Genomic DNA, 18260 nt, shown 5'->3' on the forward strand with positions numbered 1-18260 from the left:
GTATTTTAACAGATTCCTAGATTGTTACATGGACCCTAAAAAAATTAGAGGGCTATGCGGTAGGGTAATTGTAGGCAGTTTCTGGTTGGCACAACATTGTGGGCTGAAGGGCTTGTGATGTGTTCTAGATTTATATAATTCCTTGAAAATCAAGGGAAATCTTTTCTCTGACCGAGTTTTGACTAGTTGCAACCTGTCATCACAGAGGGAGTGAGGGGGGAGCGGCAGGGATAGATTTTAAAATACTGATATGGAACAGAAACATGGGCAGGGACAAGATGGGCCGAGTGGCCTCATTAGTATACATTGTGAGTGTGGTCGAGACAGTAAGTACCTGAGAAACGGGATTTGATACAGAACCGATTTATCTTTCACAGTTCCACTATATTAAACACCAGTCTAGTTTAAGGCTAACATCAGCAGAACAGACTCCTCCAATGCTCAGTGACCAGGGTTCAGTCCTGGATGCGACGAGCAGCCACAAGAACTGCAGAATCTGACAGTAACAGTCCCTCATGATCCTGCAGCTGCCTTCAGTCACTGTGAAGGTTAAACATTTAACACGGAGCTGATTTGAACTTCCTCCCTGATGTGAAGTTGCTGGTGTTGCCGTAGCTGGGATGATTGAGTAAAACTCTTTGCTCACTCCGGACAGAAATGTGGCCTCTATTTATTTTCAAATCACTGGAGCATCACAAGGTGGGTTAACTGAATGACTCGCTTCACCCACACGGAGCTGGTGAACGGCCGACTGAATCCCTTCCAAAATGAGACCCAGTGAATGATGTCACAATGCTGCAACGTCATGGCAATGTATCCTATCAGATCACGGACATGGACACGTGTTCGGTTTTTCCTTGTAGCGAGTGGGGCGCTGTCTTCTCCAGCATCTCCGCCTCCACAATGAAGGATCGGTGGTATTCAAGTGCTGGTAAACTGGCAGATACAGTGGAACCAACGTGCTGTTGTGTTTGAGATTCCCATACACAAAAAGTGTACAGAAGTTTCTGCACTTTTAAAAGTTTACAACGCACGTCAGTGGGTGAAGGACAACATTTCAACTCAGATAATTTTAGTCTCCATGGTGCCTTCAGAAAGAAAACAGTCACAGTTCAAAACAATTTGGAGGAACAAGACTTCATCTTCTAACTGGCCACAGTTCTGGCATCAGGCATAATATCAAACTCTCTGCTTCCCTCTGAATCAAAATGATCATTCCTCCCCTACATCAGTCTATGACTTGGCTCAGTTTGTCTGTCTCCTTCCCATTCTGAGCATGTGCCACACACCCACTGAGATCACATTTTATTTACACGGCTGCGACTAGAGACTTTCTGATTATTATGTCCATCCTGGCATCTGTCGGTGGTAAACAGAGTCAGCAATGGTATTGAACCGCAGGGGTAGGTGATTAGGCTTTTTCATTGGAGACCGTTAAACTGCCGGTAGAGTGTGGCTGGATGAGTGGGTCGTTTTCAGACTGGAAGGAGGTAGCGTTTGGAGTACCCAGAGATCAGTCCCTGACCACATTTGTTCACAGTTTCATGTCCTGGTGGAGGCAGCGAGATGTGAGATGTCCCAGTCTGCTGGTGACGCAGAAAGAGTGGAGTTGGGGTTGGGGAGGCTATTCACATGCAATTTCGTAGCTTTGCAATCAGTACATAGTGCTTTGTTGAGATTATACCTGGAATATGGTGTAAAATCCGGCTCCCCATACTAACACGGGTTATACAGACCAAAGAACAAACTGCCGGAGGAACTCAGTGGGTCGGGCAGCATCTGTGGAGGGAAATGGACCGTCAACATTTAGGGCCCAGACCCTCCCTCTGGACTGAGAGTGGACGGGAAATAGTCGGAGAAAAGAGGTGAGGGGTGGAGATGGGGCAAGAGCTGGGGAGTGAGAGGTAGATCCAGGTGAGGGGGAGGTGGAAGTTGGAAATAGTGACAGGGGTGGGAGGTGAGTGTTTGGGGCAACACCGGGCTGCAGAAGATGTAAATTAATTCCATAGAGGATTAACAAAGAGGTTAGAACTTATTTGTTATAGAGAGTGTAATGAAGATTCACCAGACTGATCCCTGGAGTGGTGTGTCATCATATGAAGAAAAATCAAATGCGATAACCCTTTCATTTAGAGAATCGAGAACTGAGAGGTGAACACATTGAAATGCACATCATTACCGGTTGAACCAGGAATCCCAGTCTCTGAAAACGGGGGTGGACTGTCTGGGATTAAGATGAGGGGAAATGTCTCTACACCGAGGGTGATGAATGTCTGTAAATCCCCACTACAGAGGGCGGTGAAGACTCGGTGACCTTCCTCGCAGAAAACAGAGGCCGGCAAATGAGTGGGGACTGAAGGGATCGAGGAAACGAGGATCGGGCCGAAACATATGGCTGAGATGGGAGATCAGTCGCCATCTTGTTGCTAGTTAGAGGGGCTGAATTGTCTCCTCGTGCTGTTTCTCACTTGATGTTTCAGTGTTCCTGTCCAGTGAGGCTCCAGAGAAATGTGAATAGAAATGAGTGTTTATAAACAAAACTGATTTAAATGAAACCTGCATATTTCCGGTTTGGGTCTGAATTTTGTGAATGGGATGGGAATGGAATGCCTAACTCTGTAACCAGTAGGGTGGAGGGGTGGGGACGGGGAAGATATAGAGGGAAAATTAAAAATGTATCTGACGTAAACATGAAATAATGTGGGGAAATGCAGCATGGGTCGGGCAGAGTGTGAGGGAAGAGGAGCAGAGTCACTGGGTCACATGGGCGACCCTCCACCGTCACCTGAACCCGTTTTACCGCGTATCCGCAGTATCTGCGGGTTTGTTTCCGAGGCTCCGCCTGTTTGACGCGCTGACGACATCGCGCAAGCTCAGTCCTTGATGGTCGGTGTTTCTCTCGTTCTTTGTGGAAGCGGGTCGGTGGAGGAATCGGAATCGGGAGTGGGTCTTTGCTCTTCGGGGCGTGGAGCCGGGGACGGATTATTCTCTGCCGGGCGACACCAACAATTTCCCTTCGGTGAGTACTGGAGCCGGTCTCGAGAGCGGAGTTCTGATGTCCCGTAAACTTTCCCCAACTCAAACAAGAGAAAATCTGCAGATGCTGGAAATCCGAGCAACACGTACAAAATGCTGGGGGAACTCAGCAGGCCGGGTAGCAGCTAGGAAAAGAGTACAGTTGACGTTACCGGCCGAAACCCTTCGGCGGGACTGGAGAATAAAAGGTGGGGGTGGGGAAGGGAGAAGGAAACACAAGGTGATCAGTGAAACCTGAAGGGGGAGGGGATGAACTTTCCCGAACTGGCGGCCTCGCCTCGCTTCCTTCACAGAATCTGCCGGGGTCGGTCCGGGTTGTGAGACCTTCACACCGACCCGTCTGAGATGAGCCGCCGCTCAGCCCCTGTTGTTCCGGTCCGATTAGCAGGATGACGTTAAACATGTTTCTATATTGTTACTGACAGAGAATTGCATATTTACGTTCCGTGTGTTATCTGAATGTACTTGCCTGTGATGCTGCTACACGTCAGTGTTTCTCTGTGCCTGTACCTACCCGTACTTTCTCACTTGGCAACAAATTCTACTGGACTTGAGAAAGCGCAGTGAGATTTGATTAGTGATGATCACCTTGGCAGCTCGGTGAGTGGAATGTCGGGAGACAGGACTCTGTTAAATGCAAAACCCTGAGCAGTGTCGATGATCAGAGGGATCTTCAGACTCATCGCTGCCTGAAAGATCTGCACAAATTGATCAGGTGGTTGAGACGGCAAATGGCATGATAGTCTTTATTAGTTGAAGCATTGAGTTCAAAAGTCGGGAAGTTGTGTTGCAGCTTTATACAACTAGTTAGACCACATCTGGAGTGTTTCATACAGTTCTGGGCGCCCCCACTCTCGGAAGGATGTCGGGGCTTTGGAGAGGGTGTGGAAGAGGTTTACCAGGATACTGCCTGGATTAGAGGGCATGAGCTATAACGAGAGTTTGGACAAATTTGTTTTGTTTTCCCCAGAGCGGCGCGGGCTGGGGTGAGACTGGATGGGCGTTTATAAGATTGCCAGAGGAATAGATAGAGTGAAATACGAAATCTTTACCTAGGGGTTGAAATGTCCAATACATTTAAGGTGAGAGGAGATGTGAGGGGCAAGTTTGTGGCAGACATCCTACCCTGCAAAAACTAATTTCAGGGATGTAGCACCACCACCCCCACCCCTCACAACCCCATAAGTCCTCACCTCCCCCCATCGACCTCCAAGTGTGTATGCATACAGGAGATTTGATTATGAAAGAGCACAACAATTTATTAGATCACATATTAAATCTATTTACACACACACACACATATATGTATATATGTGTGTGTATATATATATATATATATGTGTGTATATATATGTATATGTGTGTATATATATGTATGTATATATATATATATGTTCCTTGTAGAGTATTTTGTAGGCAGTCTCAATGCTAATAACTAAATACTAATGCAAAGAGCTTTTCTATTTTGCAAACATTCCTTACACTGTGATGTGGCTTGCTTGGCAAATTAGAGCATTTTGCCAGAAGTTTTAACCTCACAGCATTCTGTGTTAATGAAATTGTTAATTTTGCAAGACATCAGATTCGCAAGTGTTTTGTGAGACAGCAGACTTCTGAATTCTGCCTTAATGTGACACGCCATTCTGAACGCAATTTCTACTTCACAATCAGAATTTGGCAGCACCAAAATCAGCTTCATCAACTGGCAGAGCTCTTTGAATCTCAACTGCCCTGTGCTCACTGATCTTACTTTGGACAGCTTCCGTCAGAACTAATCAACTGGCAAACTTTTGTAGTTTGGCACCAGTCCTTCAAGGTTAGTTGAGACACTGAACAGAACCGATGGACAATAAAAGAGAGAGAGAGGTCGACTGTAAAGCCCACCCACAGAGAAAACTGATAGGTCTACTTAGCACAAAGAGAGACTAATCAGGATGTCTCTCTCCCTCTTGCTGGCTCACTCTCAAAAAGATCATTTCCCGGATATTATATATAATTTCTGGGCATCAGGCAGCCGCTGTCAATATGTGGGAGACTCCCAGAACTTCTCGGATAGGTGAGATGTCTAGAGTGGGAGGTTAGTTGGGGTGCTCTGCTTGGGTTGGGAGTCCCCACCGGTTATGTGTTCACATTTGCCCCTCCCATTTAACTGCAGATGGGCAGCATCTGCGTGTCTGTTTCTGCCCCTCCCTCTGGATGATGTAACAATCATTGTGCACATGCTCACAGTCTTCGGATGGATGGTGATTTCCTTTCCACTCAGTGCTGAAGTGGATCGTCTGCGGGATCAGGAGGGATCCTCACTTCCTGGATCACGGTCTGTGGGTTGAAGATATCACTTTCCCATCGGTGAGTATTGAGACCGATCCCGAGCGGGGAGATCCGATGTTGGCCGTGAGCCCTGAACTGAGGGCGAGTTACTCATTTATTTTCCAGTTATCTGGGCTCATCAAAAATATGTCGGCTTCACTGAATCTGCATTGAATGATCCAAACCAGGAGCCCAGGCTGTCTTTTTCCGCAGAATTGAAATGGAAGTCCTGCCGACAGGTCACGTGAGGCTGTTTACTGCAGATCTGCCCCACCCTCTGCTTTGTGACGTAAGATCATGTGGTGTGTGCACACAGTTCCCAGATGGGTGGTGATGCTTCCTCCATGTTGTGTTGGGGAGATCTGATGTTGGCCACTGAGTCCTGTTAACTTCCCCAAACTCACCTCGCTTCCTGAGGCTCCTTGCATTTGTCCTGAGCTTTATGGCTGTTGTGTCTTCTCCCTGATTGGGGTGGGTGAAAAAGGAGAACATCCCAAATTGTGGGGATCGTGTGAATAGTCAGAAGCATTTTCCCAGGGCTGAAATGGTTGCCACAAGAAGACACAGGTTTATGGTGCTGGGGAGTAGGTATAGAGGAGATGTCAGGGGTAAGTTTTTTGCTCAGAGAGTGGTGAGTGCTTGGAATGGGCTGCCAGCAACGGTGGTGGAGGTGGATACGATAGGGTCTTTTAAGAGACTTTTGGATAGGTACATGGAGCTTTGAAAAATGGAGGGCTATGGGTAAGCCTAGCAATTAATGTAGGGACATGTTTGGCACAACTTTGAGGTCCGAAGTGCCTGTATTGTGCTGTAAAATTTCTATGATACTATGTTTCTATTTTTGATTTCAATGCCTGCTTTACCAAGGGACTAGGAAGTCTAGAAAGATTTCTTTGAGGGGAGAATGGTTTCTGTAATATGTTGTTTAGTATCCAAAGGTCTCTGCTGTTCCTCACAGTCATGGGCAGAGCTGTTACCATGCAGAGCATGAAGTGTCCGGATGGGAAACTTTCTATGGTGTGTTGATAAAAATTTGGTGAGGGTCAAAGTATATATGGCAAAGTTCTTGCTGTTTGTTTAAACTTTGTCATTTTAGAATATTTTATACAGTACTATTCATTCAGTATCTGTGTATTGCTGGAGGATCATCAGTGATTGTCCTTGAACCCTTCTCCCACCTGGTTCCATCTGCTCATTCCCAGCCCATCTTGTTCAACCTCTGTCCAGTCTCTCTCTCCCCCAGCTTCAGTGATGTATATCAAGCATCTGGGGCAAACTTGGTCCACCCTATATCCCACTATCTCAATGTTATATATCAGCAATCTTTCTTCTAACCCTTGTCTTCATTGTGAAATGTACTTTTGCACCTTTGGCCTCGCTGAGTTATTTCCAGAATCGGTTTTTGTTAGCTGGAATGCCAGATGGTCATCAGGTACCAGTTCTGTTGTGCATTGTTTTCAAACTGTGACTGTCAGCAAAGAGTACTAGAAGAGTTGGTACTTGGGCTATAATCCCGTGATCGCATTCCCAGCATATGGAACTGTCGGTGTTTTGGCTTTGAGATTGGTTAGTGCTTCTATAGATGGCGCTGGATGGTCATCCTTCTGAAATGAAGCAGAAATTTTGAGCAGCTGGATATTGGTTGTAGGAAAATCCCTGATTGCACTACCCAGTGTGAGATGCAGGGACATTGTGTGAGAATCTCAGGGTCGGTGAGTGGCAGATTCAGTTGTGTGACTCTGTGAGGATGGGTCCTGGGATATCACAGTTTTTGATCCAGGTAAAATGGACCTGGGGATCGAGCTGCTTGGGCTTATGAGGTGTTGAATGAGTATTTCTTGTTGGGATCAAGTGTTTGTTACTGGAGTTCCTTTGGAAGCAATGACTGCTAATCTGAGGAGAGGATTAGTTCCCATTCCATTCTCACAGGGACAGGCTGTGAGTAAATGGGCTGTTTCATGTTTACAACAGTAGAAAAAGACCATGAGTATTGTGTTCAATCTATGTTTGGAAATCTCCCCCCCTCCCCCCCCCCCCCCACTGTCACAAGTCTGTCACTCAGTGGAAGTCAAGTTGCTGGAGATCTGCACTAAAAACTGAAAATGTTTTGAAGTCATTCAGACAAAATGTTATTAACCTGAATTGTAAAGACTGCTCCTCTCCCCACAGCTGTTCCTTACCTGCTGAGCGTCTCTGGTAATTCCAGTTTCTTTTTATTACACTCACCCTGGAATGGTTTATATTTCCTGAAATGGACCTGTTTTAACCTGGAAATGGATCATTCTGTGATAGTAGAACAGTAAAGAAAACACAGCTTTTACCTGTAACATAATCCTGGTACCAATCCGTCTGTTCTTCCGGGAAATGTGTTCAGTACAGTTGTTGCTAATGAGGTTTAGAAGAGTAATCTCAGGAATGACTGGCTTTATGTATGAGGAGTATTTGATGGTTCTGGACCTGTGCTCAATGGAGTTCAGAGGGACAGTGGGGGTGATTGGGGAATGTATGGTTAAGTAAACCTACCAAATGCTGAAAAGCCTGGATACAGTGGACACAGAGAGGATGTTTCCATTAGATGGAGAGCCTGTGATCTGGCAGCACAGTCTCAGAATAAAGTTGTTCCCTTTAAAACTGAGAATTATTGTTTTGTTGAAAAGATGTCTGATCTATGTAATTTGTTGCTGCAGAGGTTGGTTGAGGCTGCCATTTGGGTATATTTATGACAGAGAGTAATATACTCATGATTGCTAAGTAGTTTCAGGGTTACAAATATGGTGTTGGAATGAAAATCAGCCATGTTTTCATCTGCCCAGTGGTGGGGCAGACCAGCTGGATCGAATCACCTAATTCTGTTCCTGTGTCTTATGTCTTACCATACTGAATGATGGCTCCTTCTTATCCCATATCATTTTGTGACGTGTGAGGGACAGTGAAAGATTGTTCACTGAGATCATTATATCTGCCTTCAACGTTTAAATTTCAGTGAGTTTTGTTGTTAGTAACATTAAGCAGAAACGTTTGGTTCTCTTTTCTATTGTTAAAGTGCTTCATTATCTTTCATGTTAAAGTTAGACCTGCGGTGAGAGATTTATTGGAAGAAAAACCCCAACTGGAAGCAAACCACGACTGAAGACGAGGGAACATCAACAAGTGAACCAGCCTGAGGATTGAGAGCATCAACTGGAGAGAACCCATCTGACTCAGAGAATCCAGTGATTCAGTCAGGAGAAAGTTTGGTGAGTCTCATTTACTCAAACACTGGTCCTTTAGACATTACATACCTGTAAATGGAAGGTAGGAAACAGTTGGAGTGAGACTGAATGTGCCCAGAAGAACCAGTTATGCCTCTGTCAGATCCAGTTGCAATTACTCCAGGTCTGGTAATGTGCTTCCAGCAGCCCAGCCCTTTTAAAACCACTCCCATTCTGTGGAAGTCGAATCTGGAAAAAGTCACTCAGAGACCGTATAACTACAAACTCTTTACTCCAAGCATCTGGGGCTTACTCAGTTAGTCACTCAAACAGGAACAGTCTATGACTGTTCCCACCCAATCCACTAACTGACTAACAATTCCCCTTACACCACAGATATATCTGTCCAGATACCCACCACACAAGGCAGGCTGGAGCCAAAGTTATTTACTATATTAAAGATAAATTACAAAATAGTCATAATGGCTTACACACATAGAACAGACTGAAGCTGTCCTATCTCTACACATGAGTGCACAATTCAGATAAACATCCAGAAACCCTAGCTAGCTACCCTCAAGAAGAAATATGGCTCAGCATGGCTTAGTACATTGGTTGATCATCAGCAATTTCTTTCAGAAGAACAGGCGCTATTGTTTAAGGAAGTGTTAACCCTTTTACATACTTTACCACTCCCTCCTTTTGATCATTACATGATCAACAAAGCAGTAATTTTTTCACAGAGAAAGCAACAGTGTACAGCATTGACTTATCAATGGATAAAAACAGTGCACAACAGTAATTATAACAATGATATGCACAACTATTAAGCCATAATGCAATATCATGCCTCACATATTACCAAACAGGCCTTCAAATACTACCATTTCGACCCTTCGGTGAACCTGTGTAAATCCTACCCTACTTTCTTGATGCTGTCAATCTCCCTGGCAGTGTGCTTGGAGAGGGATGTAATGTTAGTAGACTCATCAGGGATATAGGTGCAGCATTCTGTGTCAATAATAACACAGGTTCCCCCTTTCTCAGCTAGGATAAAATCTAAAGCCATGCGATTCTGTACGACTGTTTGCCGGATTGCAATCATTTCAGTGGATATTTCTGTTACTTGGGCCTGTGTTTCTGTCAGGGCCCCTGCAGTATTGTGGCCAGCTCAAGTGCTGTAGCCAAATTGATTATCTTTGGTGGATTCCTGGCTACTCCATAGGAGAGAAAAGTGATCATCCAAAATTGCTCAGTCTCAGTTGTTCCTCTCCGCTGCTGGGCACCTGCAAGTATGGCCAGGATGCATGTTTCCCAGTCTGGGAATTTGCGTTTGGTGGGAGCCTGAGATACCATCCCTCAAAACACTGACAGCCACAGTCATCTCTGACTGGACCCCAGTTCCGCATTTCTCTTCCCCGGGTGTTATTTGAGAAAGCCCAGGCTGAGAGTTCCTCACTCTGGTTGAGCGGGATTACTGACATTGGAAGCATAGTTTTACTATTCTGCGGAATTTCGGCACAAACCCAGCAGGCCCCTAGTTCTACCTGTTTGGCATCGGTGTGACAGAGACACAGAAATGTGTTAACATGGGGACCCCGGATACTGGGGTGATCCCTCTCAAAGACATAAACATGAACACCACTGTTACATACCTGTAACAATTTAAATGAACCAGCAGCAATAGACCACACATGGAGTCTGGTTTTGATGTTAACACCACTATCTTTATTTGTATCTACTTATAATATAACAACTTAAGCAAAACAATCAAAAGGGACCTTGGGGTTCAAATCCATACATCCCTCAAGGTTGCTGCACAGGTTGATAGGGTGGTTAAGAAGGCCTATGGTATGCTAGGCTTCATTAACAGGGGGATTGAGTTCAAGAGTAGAGAGGTCATGTTGCAACTCTGCAAATCTCTGGTGAGACTGCACTTAGAGTATTATGTTCAATTCTGGTCACCTCATTATAGGAAGGATGTGGACGCTATGGAGAGGGTGCAGAGGAGATTTACCAGGATGTTGCCTGGTTTGGAGAACAAGTCATGAATCAAGGTTAGCAGAGCTGGGACTTTTCTCTTTGGAGAGTAGAAGAATGAGAGGGGACGATAGAGGTCTACAAGATTATGAGAAGCATAGACAGGGCGGATAGTCAGTATCTGTGTCCCAGGGCAGCAATAGCAAATACCAGAGGGCATATGTACAAAATTAAGGGAGGGAAGTCTAGGGGAGACATCAGTGGTATGTTTTTTTACACAGAAGGTTGTGGGTGCCTGGAATGACTTGCCGGGGATGGTGGTGGAGGCTATAACATTAGGGCTATTTAAGAGCCTCTTGGACAGGCACATGGATGAAAGAAAAATAGAGGGTTATGTGGTAGTGTGGATTTAGTACATTTTTTTAAGGGTTATATGGGTCAGCACAACATGGAGGGCTGAAGGGCCTGTACTGTGCTGTAGTGTTCTATGGTTAACAGTGTTATGTGTGTACATATGTGTAAATATAACTCCCAAACCATTGAGCTCAGGGAATACCAAGCTTAGAGTCTTAAGATGGTAAAGTATGAAAGTTCAGCTCATCCACGGAATAAATGATGAGAGAGAGATATTTGTAATCGAAGGTGAATGTCGAAAGTAGGCAATTGCTTCCAATTCCACAAGTTCCACGGTGGTAAAACAGGATAACAGTCGCCGAAGATCTTATCCGTCTTCGTTCCAAATCCACATATGAATTATCACCAAAACTAGCTTATAACATGTGTACCGTCTTCAAAGGGAACTTCCACCCAGGCAAGCGTTAACACACAGGTAGATTCCACAAGGTACTCCCAATCCAGATCCAACACACAAAGTATAACTGACAGTGATTTCCACAGAATACCTTTCTCACAAGTGGTTACCACATAACACACCCAAATCCAGTTAAGGGTTAACAAAAGTGGTAGCCACGGGATACTCCATCAAAATCCCCATATGGATTATAGGAATTATCACCAACAGTGATTTGTCACGGGGTACCCTGTACAAGTGAATTACCACCCCCAGGCAAGGGTTAGCACAAGTGGTCTTCACAGGTTACTGCCAAATGTAAAGATCCACTCGAGTGGATCAAACAAAGTGACAATCACACATTCAACAGACAATAGACAATAGGTGCAGAAGTGGACCATTCAGCCCTTCGAGCCTGCACCGCCATTTTGAGATCATGGATGATCAATTCCTTATCAATTCCCAGTTCCTGCCTTGTCCCCATATCCCTTGATTCCCCTATCCATAAGATACCGATCTATCTCCTTCTTGAAAGCATCTGGAGAATTGGCCTCTACTACCTTCCGAGGCAATGCATTCCAGACCCCCCCCCCAACTCTCTAGGAGAAGAAGTTTTTCCCTTATTCTCAAACCATGCCCTCTGGTACTGGACTCTCCCAGCATCTGGAACATATTTCCTGCCTCTATCTTGTCCAATCCCTTAATAATCTTATATGTTTCAATCAGATCCCCTCTCAATCTCCTTAATTCCAGCGTGTACAAGCCCAGTCTCTCTAACCTCACTGCGTAAGACAGTCCAGACATCCCAGGAATTAACCTCGTGAATCTACGCTGCACTTCCTCTACAGCCAGGATGACCTTCCTTAACCCTGGAGACCAAAACTGTACACAATACTCCAGGTGTGGTCTCACCAGGGCTCTGTAAAAATGCAAGAGGATTTCCTTGCTCTTGTACTCAATTCCCTTTGTAATAAAGGCCAACATTCCATTAGCCTTCTTCACTGCCTGCTGCACTTGCTTATTCACCTTCAGTGACTGATGAACAAGGACTCCGAGATCTCTTTGTATTACTCCCTTACCCAACTCTATACCGTTCAGATAATAATCTGCCTTCCTGTTCTTACTCCCAAAGTGGATAACCTCACACTTATTCACATTAAACGCCATCTGCCAAGTATCTGCCCACTCATCCAGCCTATCCTGAATTCTCCTAACATCCTCATCACATGTCACACTGCCACCCAGCTTAGTAACATCAGCAAATTTGCTGATGCTATTCTCTATGCCTTCATCTAAATCGTTAACGTAAATGGTAAACAGCTGTGGTCCCAATACCGAGCCCTGTGGCACCCCACTAGTCACCACCTGCCATTCCGAGAAACACCCATTCACCGCTACCCTTTGCTTTGTTGGGCTCAGGTTATGTCCTGTGTTCGTTTGGAAGAGAGACAACCAACACCTGATTATAGTGAAACGTGGCTTTATTGCAGAATCGTAACTGGCACAGCGAGTACACAAGCATCGCTGGAGAAGGCGCGTTCTGCCTTCCCCTTACATTCTGTTCTTATTTATACCCCTTTTCCCCATTCCAACCCCTCGCTACACATATTTGGTAAGGCCGAACTTTGTTGTACAAATTAGGTAATATCGGGCACTTGTGTCCTCCTTATTGGCCCGATGCCATTCACCCACGAGTTACCTGTTTCTTTTGTTTACTGAATCGCGTGACACTAGCAGTTTCGGTGCAGCGGAATCCTCAGTTTCGCTTCCTCCCTCCCTTGTACTCCTGTCTCCTAATATCACGCGAGGCACTCCTGACCTGTAGTGGCAGTCTCGAATTAACCCTAACATTAACCCTAACATTCCCTCCCTTGGCCTCCCTGAGGCCACATCCCTTACAAGCTTTTTCCGCGGCTGTCGGGATCAGGCAGGGAGGTGAGCATCCCCCGGAACTCTTTGGCGTGTCCTCCCTCTTTGCATATCCTGATTTGTCCGACCTAGGGTCACAAAATATGGGTAGGGGTTCCCTAAACATCAGCAATTTTTACAAGTAGCATGCAACATTTCAGAAGACTTATTCAAAAGCAACTCTCAATTTCCCCCTTTGCATGGCCCATTCCAGTCCGTGTTTTCCCATAGTTCGTCCGTTTCCGGGAGGGCCGTGTCCTCCCTCTCCACCGGGAACAAGGGTGCCTGGTACGCCGGTGGAGGTCCATCCTTTCCGGTCAAGGCTCGATCTATAGTTCGGACGACTAGGGTCCTGATACAGGGTATGCAACAACAACCACACGTGATAAAGATAGCAATTGAAATAGACAGTCCTAGAGCCAACTGTCCCAGGAACGCTCCCCACTTACCAAAGGTCTTATTCAGCCAATCTACCACTGGGTTGTTTACCCCGGACTGCTCTTTCAGCTCGTTGGCCAACGCCCGGAGTTCTATCAGGCTCCTGGTCAGCTTTCCGTCTGGTCCACCCCATTCCCCACCAAACATCATCCCAAGAGGCACACCACTGCCCTCCCGCCGTTCGTTTATTGGGATAGATGGGTGGATACCCTAGTCCGAGTGCCGCAAAGGGATACATGTAGACTTCGTATCCTTTCCATCCGGCTTCTGAACCTCCCCAGCAGTCAATCACATCACAAAGGTTAAATAGAAAAACTTTATCCCTCTTTGGGTCGGCGTCTAATATCACTCTGGCCCCGCAGGGGTCCGGCGCTCCCTGAACGAGATGTCCCAGGAGAGCGGCAATACTTATCCACCCCAACATCCAGTTACTCATCCTTGCCCGTTTCCTCCTCCGAGCCCTCTTCGTCAATCGTTTCAATTAGATTAATTTGGCTTCCTTTTGCGGATCTGGAGCAGTGAGAAAATTATGCCAGTTATTGTCCCCCTCCCTTCTTACCTTTTAATGCCCTGTTGGAGACCTCGGTTACAGGGTATGGACCATGCCACCGTTTTTCGTTCCAGGTGAGCTTCCCCGGGCCTCGGAGGAACACTTCCACTCCTACCTTGATGGTGTCCGACCCCTGCGGCTGCTCACTGTTAGATTATTGAACTCGCACAGTTATCAATTTTACCATATTTCTAAAAACTCTCATATACTCTGTTACTCAACACGCAAATGTCTGAGTTTTGGTAACTTGAAGTTGAAGTGCTCCATGGCTCCCTAGTACACGGAGAGGATCAAATGTGGGACAGTCGCCTTTTAAAACCTGACCTTCGCGTGGGAGATTTCTCCTCTTAACAACCAGTCTAAGGTAGGCGCCGTCAGTATCTCCGTGCACTACGGTGTACCGCGTAACTTTTCTCCTCCTCACTTCTGAGACTTTTATGCCCTTCGTGGGCGGCGGGGTTTTCCACGGGCGGAGGATCCTGCTAAAACGGATAAGAAAAAGTAAGTACTTACCAGTCACGATTCCGCACCTGGAATGAACTTTCCCAAGGTAATTTGGGGTTGGTGAGGTTCCGTCAGCAGACAAGATCTAACTCAGTAATTTAACTATCTAGTGGAAGTCTTCGATATAACAGGCACTTCCTGACCTTAATCGAGGTGCGGCCGCAAGTTGTCTGCCGTCGGACCCGCCAGCCTGTGTTGTCTCTTCCCTCCCCACGTCGGGGTCACCAATTGCTGGGCTCAGGTTATGCCCTGTGTTCGTTTGGAAGAGAGACAACCAACACCTGATTATAGTGAAACGTGGCTTTATCGCAGAATCGTAACTGGCACAGCGAGTACACAAGCATCGCTGGAGAAGGCGCGTTCTGCCTTCCCCTTACATTCTGTTCTTATTTATACCCCTTTTCCCCATTCCAACCCCTCGCTACACATATTTGGTAAGGCCGAACTTTGTTGTACATATTTGGTAATATCGGGCACTTGTGTCCTCCTTATTGGCCCGATGCCATTCACCCACGAGTTACCTGTTTCTTTTGTTTACTGAATCGCGTGACACTAGCAGTTTCGGTGCAGCAGAATCCTCAGTTTCGCTTCCTCCCTCCCTTGTACTCCTGTCTCCTAATATCACGCGAGCCACTCCTGACCTGTAGTGGCAGTCTCGAATTAACCCTAACATTAACCCTAACACTTTCTATCTGCCAACCAGTTTTCTATCCATGTCAATGCCTTCCCCCCGATGCCCTGAGCTTTGATTTTATCCACCAATCTTCTATGTGGGACCTTATCAAATGCCTTCTGAAAATCGAGGTACACTACATCCACTGGATCTCCCCCGTCTAACTTCCTGGTTACATCCTCGAAAAACTCCAACAGATTAGTCAAGCATGATTTACCCTTGGTAAATCCATGCTGGCTTGGCCCAATCCTATCACTGCTATCTAGATATGCCTCTATTTCATCCTTAATAATGGACTCTAGCATCTCTCCCACCACCGATGTCAGGCTGACAGGTCGAGAGTTCTCTGTTTTCTCCCTCCCTCCTTTCTTAAAAAGTGGGATAACATTAGCCATTCTCCAATCCTCAGGAACTGACCCTGAATCTTAGGAACATTGGAAAATGATTACCAATGCATCCGCAATTTCCAGAGCCACCTTCTTAGTACCCTAGGGTGCAGACCATCTGGACCTGGGGATTTGTCAGCCTTCAGTCCCATCAGTCTACTCATCACCGTTTCCTTCCAAATGTCAATCTGTTTCATTTCCTCTGTTACCCTATGTCCTTGGCCCATCCAGACATCTGGGAGATTGCTTGTGTCTTCCTTAGTGAAAACAGATCTAAAGTACTCATTAAATTCTTCTGCCATTTCTCTGTTTCCCATAACAATTTCACCCAATTCATTCTTCAGGGGCCCAACATTGTTCTTAACTATCTTCTTTCTCTTCACATACCTAAAAAAAGCTTTTGCTATCTTCCTTTATATTCCTGGCTAGCTTGCGTTCGTACCTCATTTTTTCTCCCCGTATTGTCTTTTTAGTTAAGTTCTGTTGTTCCTTAAAAGCTTCGCAATCATCTGTCCACCCACTCACCTTAGCTCTGTCATATTTCCTTTTTTTTAATGCTATGCAGTCTCTGACTTCCTTTGTCAACCACTGAGGCCCCTTTCCCCCCTTTGAATCCTTCCTTTTCTGGGGGATAAACTGATTTTGCACCTTGTGCATTATTCCCAAGAATACCTGCCATTGTTATTCCACTGTCTTTTCTGCTAGGCTATCCATCCAGTCAACTTTGGCCAGCTCCTCCCTCATGGCTCCATAGTTTCCCCTGTTCATCTGCAACACTGACACCTCCGAGCTGCCCTTATCCTTCTCAAATTGCAGATAAAAGCTTATCATATTGTGATCACTACCTCCTAATTGCTCCTTTTCTGCGAGATCGCTTATCAAATCCTGTTCATTACATAACACTAAATCCAGAATAGTCTTGTCCCTGGTCGGCTCTGGTACAAGCTGTTCCAAGAATGCATCCCGTAGGCACTCTACAAACTCCCTATCCTGTGGTCCAGCACCAACCTGATTCTCCCAGTTCACCTGCATGTTGAAATCCCCCATAACTACTGCGACATTAGCTTTGCCACATGCACGTATACCCTTGTACATTCATTTCCCAGGTCTGATCTCCCTGCAGCCATGTCTCCGTTATCCCAGCAACATCATAGTTACCCATTCGCACCTGGGCTTCAAGCTCATCTGCCTTATTCCTGACACTTCGTGCATTCAGATATAGAATTTTTAACCCATTTCTCCTCTCTCTGTTTGAATCGCTGCCTATTGTGCTTAACCCAGCTCCCCGAACTCCCATCGGGCTATATGCCCCTAGAATTTTGTTGTCCTTCCTACATTTACTTATTCTTGCAACACATTTAACTCCATGTTCAGTCAGACCATCCCTCTCTACACGAGTCCTCCTTATCACTTGTTCCGCCCCACCTTCCTCTACTACACACTTAATATTCCGGAACCGTGTAGTCCCCACCTGTCCTTTATTCATCCTCTCGCTATCCTCTCTCACATTCTGGATCCCCGCCCATTGCAAATTTAGTTTAAACCCCCCCCAAGAAGCTCTAGCAAACTTCCCTGCAAGAATGTTAGTACCGCTCCAGTTCAGGTGTAAACCTCCCTTCGGAACAGATCCCACCTTCCCTGGAATAAGGCCCAATTATCCACAAACCTGAATCCCTCCCTCCTGCACCATCCTCTCAGCCACGTATTAATTTTTATAATCCTCCTGTTCCTTGCCTCACTCGCACGTGGCACAGGTAGCAATCCTGAGATTGTTACCCTGGAGGTCCTGCTCTTCAGCTTCGCACCTAACTCCCTACGCAGGACCCCCTCACTCATCCTACCCACGTCATTGGTCCCTACATGGACCACAACATTTAGATCCTTGCCTTCCCTCTTGAGAATAAACTGCACCCGATCTGAGATGTCTCGGACCCCGGCACCAGGGAAGCAACATACCATCCGAGACTCCCGATCTTCCCCACAAAATCTCCTGTCCGCCCCCCTGACTATAGAACCCCCTATCACTACTGTTCTCTTCTCTTCCCTCCTGCCCTTCCTAGTCGCGGGTCCAACTTCAGTGCCAGAGACAGGACCACTGCAGCTTGTTCCTGGTAGGTCATCCCCACCAACAGTATCCAAAACGGTATACTTATTTTTGATGGGAACGGCCACAGGGGTACTTTTCTCTCTCTGTCTGCTCCCCCTGCCTCTCTTGACTGTCACCCATTTGCCTACCTCCTGTCTTTTCGGTGTGACTGCCTCCCGATAACTCTTATCTATCTCTGCCTCTGCCTCCCGAATGATCCGTAGTTTATCCAGCTCCTGCTCCAATTCCCTAACTCGGTCTGATAGGAGCTGCAGCTGGATGCACCTATTGCAGGTGTGGTCATCAGGAACAACTGTGTTGACCCTGACCTCCCACATACTGCATACGGAGCACACCACTGCTCTAACCGTCTCCCCCATTACCTGATCCCAGATTAGTCAGAATAAA

General features: G+C 46.1%; 1 long non-coding RNA gene across 2 annotated transcripts in view; it reads left to right on the plus strand.

Annotated features, from left to right (window-relative positions):
* The first annotated feature begins 2892 nt into the window (after positions 1 to 2892).
* The window catches only part of LOC140723839 (uncharacterized), a 30080-nt gene continuing 14712 nt past the window's right edge, over positions 2893 to 18260 (plus strand). For both annotated transcript variants that reach the window (XR_012097981.1, XR_012097982.1), the window contains exons 1-2: positions 2893 to 3019; positions 8415 to 8582. This is a non-coding gene — a long non-coding RNA (uncharacterized lncRNA). The remainder of the gene's footprint in view (positions 3020 to 8414; positions 8583 to 18260) is intronic.

This window comes from Hemitrygon akajei, unplaced genomic scaffold (genome assembly GCF_048418815.1).
Source record: "Hemitrygon akajei unplaced genomic scaffold, sHemAka1.3 Scf000140, whole genome shotgun sequence".
NCBI lineage: Eukaryota > Metazoa > Chordata > Chondrichthyes > Myliobatiformes > Dasyatidae > Hemitrygon > Hemitrygon akajei.